The sequence below is a fragment of the Sander lucioperca genome, chromosome 8, assembly GCF_008315115.2.
Source record: "Sander lucioperca isolate FBNREF2018 chromosome 8, SLUC_FBN_1.2, whole genome shotgun sequence".
NCBI classification, from domain to species: Eukaryota; Metazoa; Chordata; class Actinopteri; order Perciformes; family Percidae; genus Sander; species Sander lucioperca.
The window spans coordinates 35,809,318-35,819,317 of NC_050180.1; the positions used below are offsets into that span (position 1 = coordinate 35,809,318).

General features: G+C 39.9%; 1 long non-coding RNA gene across 1 annotated transcript; it reads left to right on the forward strand.

Moving 5' to 3' along the window:
* Window positions 1-5,518: 5,518 nt before the first annotated feature.
* LOC118495562 lies at window positions 5,519-9,511 on the forward strand. The gene is made up of 4 exons (XR_004898017.1): window positions 5,519-5,634; window positions 5,892-6,038; window positions 6,126-6,179; window positions 9,452-9,511. It is a non-coding gene; the product is annotated as an uncharacterized LOC118495562 (long non-coding RNA).
* The last annotated feature ends 489 nt before the right edge of the window (window positions 9,512-10,000 follow it).

A 10,000-nucleotide genomic window follows, 5' to 3' on the forward strand; every position in this document is an offset into this window, starting at 1 on the left:
ACTATGCCAAAGTCTCATAAATCAAAGAGCGGAATTGCATTCGTTAGTGTCTAAATAACATAAATTCTCTTTTCTTTGAAAGTCCTCATTTACCACTTGACCTGATTTTGAGTGTATCCCAGTGTATCAGAACAGCGACGCCACTGCTGGGTTCTATATTGCAGTTTCATACACATTTCTGATACACACGGTGCATTTTGGCGGGCTGTCTTGTGATTGGGCTGGTTTACGCGCGTGGGCGGGGCCAAACGGAAGTCGGCTGGAAGCTCCGCCCACACATGCCCGGAGCATGCCGAGAGACGTCGCTTGTTTAAAACTTAAATGGACCCACACCTGGGAAGCAGCAGCTAGACGTCATGGACTTACTAGAGGATTAAATACATACAGGTAATGTTTATATTGTAAATATAGTTCCATTTTTGCATGAAGAAGTGTTTCCTTTTTGCAAGAAATGACTGTAAAGTGCTATATATTTACAAGCATGTGTGATGTTAGCTGAGCTAGCTTGAGAGGCTATCACATGTCCTGCTCATTAAGCCTCAGGCTAAAGAGGTGGAAGACAGCAGGTAGAGATGAGGACAGAAGCAGCATTGCCAGCAGGTCAAATTTGGTAGTTGTTTTTAAAATGAAAGCTAGCTAGGTTAAGTTGAGCTGTGGCTACGGCATGGCTTAACTAGCAGGGCCTAGCCACATGGTCTGCTCGTTAAGCCTCGTTAGCATTCACGTGAAGTGGATGCCTGCAGAGAGGACAGGAGAGGAGGACTAGAAAGCAGCTAGTTGGCAGCTCTGATTTTTTGGAATTGGAACAAAAAAGAACTAAGAGGATGCATTGATATCATCTTTGGTTTTCCTGGTCTGTAAGTACTAAGTTGATTAACAAGTTTATCTAACTGCCTGTCTGTATCCACCTGTAGCTCTGTATCCACCTGTAGCTTTTGTAATTGCTGAGGTCTGGACCTGGTAGCCTTATCGTTTACCACAGACATGTGTTTGTTTTAGAGAATTTAATATTTTCTTAGTAGCCCAACATCATTTTGTTAAATATGAAGTTGCAGTGACACAGGAAGGCTGGAAGATATATCATTAATAGGAGTACTTTCAGGCCATTTAATAAATGTAATGTGTTTATGATGTTCTGTTAGTGTACTAAACCTGTAGATAAATTAATTGGTACCCATAGTAACCAACCACAATGATCATATACAAAACATGAGGGGAAACAGACCTGACAGTACCTGGTGCAGTGTGTAGAGTGTTATTTATAGTTAAAAACAGTGTTACTGTTAATATAGATCTTCAGACTGTTCATTTAGTTAGCTGAGGACAGAGGCAGTAGTATAAAGCACCATGGTTTCTATAGCAACCAGCACCTGCTTACTGAGCCTCCTGCAAATGTCTGGGTTTAGACTACTTTCCAAAGATATGACTATGTTGAATCTAGTAAACGTGTAGAGGGGATGGGAATGCCTTTTCTCTTGTAGTTTTACATACTTTTGACCATTCTTTGACCAGTCAGGTGCATGTTAATTTGAATAATTCTAAAACAGATCTAATGCCAGAAGCATCACAGTGATAACATTTCATGCCGTGGTTCTTTTTAATGTCATAATAATCTGTAATTATTGACCGAAGAAACCAAATTTAAAAGGACTTTGGTGGTACGTATATATGTCACTGGTTAATCTAATCAGAATTATATGACTCTTTTCTCTTTTCTCACGTCAGGTTAATTACATTGCATAGTATAAAAACAGATTGTTTTGACTTGTTTACGTGTTTTTGTAGTGTTGATGCAGCAACAGAGAATGGGTCACTTGGCAGAATTGTAAATGACGACCATTTAAACCCTAATGCCAAGATGAAGTACCTCACTGTGCAAGGGAAGCCCCATCTCTGTTTGTTTGCAGTTTGAGACATAAGTCCAGAGGCCTGTACTACAAATCAAGATCAACATGCCCTGGATTTTTTTCAGTTACCCAGCTTCACTAACCCTAAACAACTGCAGTCCTGCATAAGCTGTGTCACGACGCTGGTTAACAACTAGTTCAATCAACCCAGGGTTTCCCAATCCAGCGACGCGCGCATTCACATAAAAGAGGCGGTGTCTGCACAGCATGACCAATCACAAACATCTACCATATTTTACATTAGAAGAGCAAACTATAATTCTACATAAATATGAAGAACACAGACAATACAATAGTCGCTGCTTCCCAAAACAGAAGTAAAGCTGGCAAAAAATAGCCGACGCTGTAAATGCGTAAATCACGCTTATCAATATCTTCCCCATCAGTCAGGACCAAGATCTGATCATAATTACACTTGTCCTTTCCATAAACTGCCGTTGCTTTAGCCTATTATTTCAGTTGCAACCCTGGCAGTGCGGAAGCGATCGTGAGAGGAAATAAAACATATAAAAACATAATTCAAACCAATGTGCACATTGGCAACACACGGCTCAAGATGCAAATAGCCTATATGTAATTCCCTCCCATTAAAATCTATATATTTCATAAAAATACCCATCAGGGAATGTTAACTGGTTTGTCGGTCTCTAAATGTTTTAACTTTTATGAGCGCATCCCTCTCTCTCGCTCTCTCTCTCTCTCTCTCCGCGCACCGACCTCCACCTGATCTTTCTAAGAACGGTGACGCCGTTATCATCGAGTATTGATTGGTCAGTAGGCGGTGCTTTTACACCAGTTTGATCTCTAATCTCCAACATAACCTGCTCCCAACCGGTTTAGGTGTTCAGCATAAGTTACCACGACGATTGAACCCGTAACAGTGATCCACCGTCGTGATATAGAAACCCTGGGTTGAAACTGAAGTTACCTCGTTAACGCCAAATATTGCTTCGTAGTACAGGCCTCTGGAGAGGAGATCACCTATAATTATGGTGACTCAGACTGGCAGTGGAGATGCAAGGTGGTCAAAATTTGACTTTATGAAATTTATAGTTCTCATATAAGAATGCTTTAACCATAGAACATTTCACATACCAAAATAATGTACATTTTCCATCTAGCTCAGGTAGAACATGATTTTTATAGCTTTTGTTAGCAGTTTGTTAGCACCACCAGTCCTGATGCCACCTACCCAGCACACCATAGCAAAGAGGATACTGACCATTACAGACTGGTAGAACAAAAACAATGAAGTCATTAAATGTTGTGTTCATCAGAGTATAGTTTTTCATAGTCCACGGTCTACATTATGTTTTGTTTTTATCCTTTCTACAGGCCCTTGATGACAAAATGGCTCCAAAGATTTGTGGTGCCACAAATCCCCCATCCACAATTGATGATACTGAAGAGGTATATATTCACAAAGGATAGATTTTTAAATATCTTGCTCTGATTGTTAATATCTTGAAATGTTGTCAGTGAGTTTTAAAGCAAGGTTTTCCTCTGTCTTTCTGTCAACAGTAGAATGGTTTCTTTTTTTATTCAGATGTCAAATATCCTCTCTAGTAGTACGTTCCCAGGACTTTCTCTTTATTGTCCTTTTGTCTCTGTTTCATCTTCTACAGCTGACCACTGAGAGCAAGTGCATCCATACAGCTGTCAGCTACCTGAATCAGACTAGTCCAGAGCTCGGCCCACTCACCAAAGTTGGAGAGGTAAATTAAATCTGATGTACAACTTAGTGAAGTTATTTGTGGCAAAATGGTTAAATCTACCAACCTATTTCAATGTGTGTATGTGTGTGTGTGCAGTCGCCTGAGTAGAACATGCTTTATGTGGACAATGTTGAGTAGAACATGCTTTATGTGGACAATGAAATGGAAGGACATTGTCTAAACATGCTTTTTCAAGCTTCAGTCAGTAGAATATCTGAGTGTATGTGTATCAAACGGTGAACCCCACCCAAATATGACTTGGGAGGACCATACAGTTTAGAGGGTCCTGTCAACAGAGACATCACTTTGGTTTACAAGAACACTTGGACTACCTGCATTTGATCTGTATGTTGGTTTAATGTGATGATACGTTGTTTAGGTACTGAGCACCCCACTCAACAACACTGATGAAATTCATGACAAGATGTCATTTAAAAGAATCATAGCAAATCTAAGAGCTATAAAAGGACTAAAAAGTCACTCCATGTAAAAGCTTACAGCCACTTATTCTAGGAGTGCGATCATTCTAGCAAGTGGGCTGGCAATAGATAAACAACGAAGTAATCAAATGCTGTATTCATCAGAGTATAGTTTTTCATAGTCTACAGACTGTAGTCATGTGGCCTGTTCAGTGACTAAAGAACCGTTTCAGAGACTACGTGTTTTCCACAGAACACTCAGAAATACAGCCATGATATCTTTTCACAGAATGCTACACAGGGAACATCTTGTCTCCAAGATATTTATGATAATATATATTTTTTGTTTTTTTCCTTTTTACAGGCCCTTGATGACGAAATGGCTCCAAAGATTTGTGGTGCCACAAATCCCCCATCCACAATTGATGATACTGAAGAGGTATATATTCACAAAAGATAGATTTTTATAAATATCTTGCTCTGATTGTTAATATCTTGAAATGTTGTCAGTGAGTTTTAAAGCAAGGTTTTCCTCTGTCTTTCTGTCAACAGTAGAATGTTTTTTGTTTTTTTATTCAGATGTCAAATATCCTCTCTAGTAGTACATTCCCAGGACTTTCTCTTTATTGTCCTTTTGTCTCTGTTTCATCTTCTACAGCTGACCACTGAGAGCAAGTGCATCCATACAGCTGTCAGCTACCTGAATCAGACTAGTCCAGAGCTCGGCCCACTCACCAAGGTTGAAGAGGTAAATTAAATCTGATGTACAACTTAGTGAAGTTATTTGTGGCAAAATGTTAAATCTACCAACCTATTTCAATGTGTGTGTGTGTGTGTGTGCAGTCGCCTGAGTAGAACATGCTTTATGTGGACAATGTTGAGTAGAACATGCTTATGTGGACAATGAAATGGAAGGACATTGTCCTAACATGCTTTTTCAAGCTTCAGTCAGTATAATATCGGAGTGTATGTGTATCAAACGGTGAACCCCACCCAAATATGACTTGGGAGGACCATACAGTTTAGAGGGTCCTGTCAACAGAGACATCACTTTGGTTTACAAGAACATTTGGACTCCCTGCCTTTGATCTGTATGTTGGTTTAATGTGAATGGTAAGTTGTTTGGTTACATGTAATGGATAGGCACCCTATTAGTTATACTGGGGCTACAACAAGTCAGCTCCTGGCACTGAGGCTAACCACAAATTCCCCATCTACAATTTAAAAATATGAAGAAGGTATATCTTCATATAGGATACGCTATAAATAAGCTGCACATAAATAGCTGCACATAAATAAGATACACTATAAATAACAATAAAATACAATGCAATAACAGGGTAATAATGTCACATTGGTATTGGATATATAATTGGATATATAATAATATATAATAGTGATTAGATATTGACATGTAAATATGAAATATCTTTATTTTCACACTATGTGGCATAAATAAATACTACAATTAATTTTTTCGCCAACAGTGTCAAAAACACCGCCTGGTGTGCGCGACAGTATCCTCCTTGGACAAGTGTGTTAATTGTGTGGGACCCGTATCTTCCTTCAAGTGGCTTGGCTATCGATGCACAGGTTAGATATTTTGTGAATTAGTATAGAGTGTACATGTGTTGTGCTCTAACCACTTAAATAGACCTGCAGTGTTAACATTATATAGGTATAATAGCTCAAAACTACTCTAGTAAAAATAGGTACTTTGCAAAAAGTTGCAAGTATAAAACCACAGGCCTACTATCTTTTCCCTAGGTCTTTTTATTTGATGTGGCTATTTCAACCACAGATTTTTATGTCCAGCTATTTATGTGAGTTTTACTAATACCATTTTCCAGATGAGATTGTGTTAAGTGACGCTGAAGACAGTGGGAGCGAATCTGATAACAGCAACACAGAAGTCACAGCATCAGAGTTTGGAACTGTGGAGCCTGTGGATATTGACTCTACAACCACAGAGCGAGGCCATGACATTGGAGGCTTTGGTATGTTAACTCACTTCATAGTCACTGCTGATGAAATGTATTTTTTCCTGTGACAAAAGTAACTTTGTTAAATTGTGTGTTCAACAGGATCAGTGTCATTTGTGTCGTCCACAGTAAATGAGAGTGTACTTCCCTCTGAAGGTAAGATTCAGATTCAAGAGGTTTATTGTCTTATGCACAGAAGAAACACAGTGGTTTATACCATACAATGGAATTCTTACTTTGCCCAAGTCCCTTAACAGAACAGTTAAATAATAACACAAATACACAACACAAATAGAAAAATAGAATAAGTAAAAAAATATATATATATAATATTAAAATGTAACTTACAGTGTACAGTAAACCTAAGTTGGAATTAAAAGAAAAAAAAACCTGAGTTGAATAAGGTGCTCTGTGCTTCACAGTTATAGTTTAGGTGCCGGTAGTCATTCAGACAAGTCAGTGTCCTTCTTTGGGAGGGGCATGATGGTGGTGGACTTGAAGCAGGTGGGGACCGAGTGGTGACACGGTGACACAGAGCGGTGTGTCCAGTATGCCCTTGTTGGCCATAGTCCCTCCCTTTCAGCTGGTGTTGAGGGCTTTGAAGTGAGCGGTTTGTTTTCTGTTTGCAGTCTGTGATGTGTTGCAGACCTTGCCACATGCTCCCGGGATCAGCAGTGGTGTAATATCCCTCCAGCTTCTGTCTGTATTGTCTCTTGGCCTGTCTGATTGATCTACGCAGGTCATATCTGGCCTTTCTCTAGTCCTCAGTGTCACCCGAGACACATGCAGCAGAGCGCGCACATAGCATGGACCACACTTCAGTTAATCCAGGGTTTGTTGTTGGCGTAGATCTTGCAGCGTTTAGTGGGGATAATTTTCTCAGTGTATTTGCGAATGTTAGCTGCAGCATATTCCTATAGGTCCACAGTAAAGTCCCCTCTCAGAGCAGGAGTTTGAAACACACCCCAGTCTGTACTGTTAAAGCAGTCCTGAAGCACTAGTTCAGATCCTTCATTCCACTTTACACTTTAATAGTTTTACTTACTGGGGGAGCTGGAGGAGGAGTTGCCTGTAGGCTGGGTAGAGGAACACTGAGATGTGGTCTGATAGTCCAAAGTGCGGCCGAGGCACAGCCTTGTAAGTGTTCTTCACGTTGCTGTACACTTGGTATTGTCCCTCGAAGGAAAGCTCATGTGTTGATGGTACTTTGGTAGGACGCTCCCTGAGGTTGCAGTGGTTAAAATCACCGGCCACGATGAAGGACAGCATCTGGGTGTGCAGTCTCCAGCTTGCTGATGAGGTCCTGTAGCATCCCCATCGCGGTAGAATGTAAACAGCGAGCAGAGGCACAGCGCTGAACTTGCTTGGTAGATAAAAGGGTCTGCACTTCAGCATTAAAAGTTCAATGTCTGGTGAACCGTGCTTTTCAACATCCTGCACATTCCCACACCATCTTTTGTACACACACCGCCTCCCCTGGTCTTCTTCGAGGCCTCTGTGCAGTCTCCGCGGCAGATGGAGTGTGTGTGGAGCAGGAGAACCGAGTTTCGCGTGCTGTCAGAGAGCCAGATCTCAGTGAGAATAAGAGCACTACATTTCCTTATCTCATGCTGACTTGTAGTCCTAGTTCTTAGCTCGTCTATCTTATTTGTCAAGAGAGTAGACATTAGCGAGCATGGTCCTGTAGCTTAGCCTAGCATGGAGCCCACCTCTCTTGCTTCGTCCCTGCTGTGGGTACACTGGTGTTGCTGTGTCCTGCCGGCTGGAGTTGGCTTGGTCCAGGTGTAGGAGAAAGTCAAAGTTCAAGAGGCAGTGTTGTAAGCTTGTGTTGAACATTGCCAATGTCCAGAAGTTGTTCCCTGCTGTATCTTACTGTTGCACACACAAGCTGTGCGTGTAAGATGCACAATAACTAAATAAACAAAGTTACGTCAGTGTCAGGAGAGCGAAGCAAACACCAAGTCCACTGTGGGCACCATGTTGAATTGTGAAGCACCTTAATGTGCTTTGAATAAGACGCATCCTTTTTAGACCAGGTATGAAAGGAAGAAAGAGCTAAATAAAAACTCATATCATTTTAAAAATAATAAAATGAAGTATAGGAATTTAAAAAAAAAGCAGTGTATTCTACACATGCCACAAAACTGCAACATCCATAGTTGGATTCCATCCAAGGATATTTATGCACGTCTCTGTGATGTTTCCTGTCTCTGAAGTTTTCAACTATCAAAATGCAAGAGTACTCTTAAAGAAAGGGATATAAATAAATAGCCCTAAATTTAACTGTACTGCATTTGTACAAAACATCTTGTCTGCAAGGGAGCATATACACTTAATTTATAATCAGGAAATGTATACTGAATTTGAGATAACCTCCATCTCTTCATATGTTCTGTTGATTGCCAATAAGTACGTTCTATTAATTCTCTTATTGGCAAGTTGGTTAAAAGACTAAAAATAAATGGGTCTGAATGACACAAAATGACACAAAATATAGAAGATTAAGAGGTTAAAAGTAGTATTTGGCTGATTGTTACGTACTTTGTGTTATATTTCAATATCAAGACTAAACTTTCAGACCAAGTTCCTACACTATTTAGCTAACCCTATGAGATCAGATTAAATCTGAGAATCAGACCTTAAACCCCATAGTCTTTGTTTCATTTAAAATAAGGGGTGTTGAAGTAAAATGCCAAAATAACTTAAGACATGTTACTAATTGTAGTATTACTAACTGTACTTAAATTAATTTAAATATCAAAAGGTTTAGCCCCTTAAATAGATGAACAGCAAAGACATTCTAAAACTGTTGTTTTAATGCTGATGACTTTAATACCCTCCATATTGTCCCCACTCTAATATGGGTTAGTAAAGTTGGTGAAATCACATTGAGTGAGCAGTCAACTGATCCCCAAAGTGAATTATAAACTGAAAAGTTATCTGCAATTTCTTGTCAACTGTGGCATTAACTGAACTCTTGTTTTGATGGCTTCAACTGGACAAAACATTTTGTTTGTGATATTTTTTTTCTTGTTTGCCTATCTTCCAGTAGCCCGGGTAAACCCTGACAAACTTTCGGCAAATTTGAGATTTGCTCTGCAAGTCAGTCTGGCGAAGAGCTCATTCAAACCCATTTCCAATGTCCCCGAAATCGAGGGAATCACAACCATTGAGGCGGGCTTTACGCGACGACAATAGCGCAGCGACGGCGAGCAGCTTTTTGTTTACATTCAACATGACGGCTACCGAAGAGCAGCGTCACCCGGATCATTGGTCTGATTGGTTGGACTATCCAATGCGCCCAGAGGAATTTGAGCGGCATCCGTTGGTGACCCCCCTTTGGAAATGAACTGTCAATGAACCTTTCCCAGACCCCCTCTCAGTTACAGCTGAGAGGGGGTCTGGGGTCAACCAGGCTAATCTTCCAGGGAATTATGCAGATAAAGAACATGGATCCAGAAGAGTGGTAAAAAAAGTGTGGTCTAAGGCTGAGGTCGCTGCAGTAATGCTGTTGCATTCCTTCAAAGATCATATAAGCAGGGGAAAAATTACAACCAAAACTGAATGCTCACTGCAAACTGGTGGAAGACCCCGTGTTGGCATAAAGAACAGTGTAAAATATAAGGGACTTTGTTAGAAATAGAGGAATAACTGCAAAGAGACAGTCCCAAAAAGAAAATATTTAAATACACTGACAGTTGTGGTGGTGTTTTTGGGTTAATATGTTTTAAAAAGTGTGGCTCTTGTGTTACAAGTTATCTGCCTGTTATAGGTTGTAATAATGGCATTTTAAAGGTTCAGTACAAAAATAGAAGGTTGAATTATACAAAGAGGCCATCACAACAAACTGTAAACCAACACTTATTTTTTTTTACATTTTTATTAATTTATTTTTGTTATGAGCAACCATGGGTCTTTTGAAGTTGGGTAAGAATGAGAATTGAGCAAAAAAGCTAAATTAAGTTATTGTCATGGCA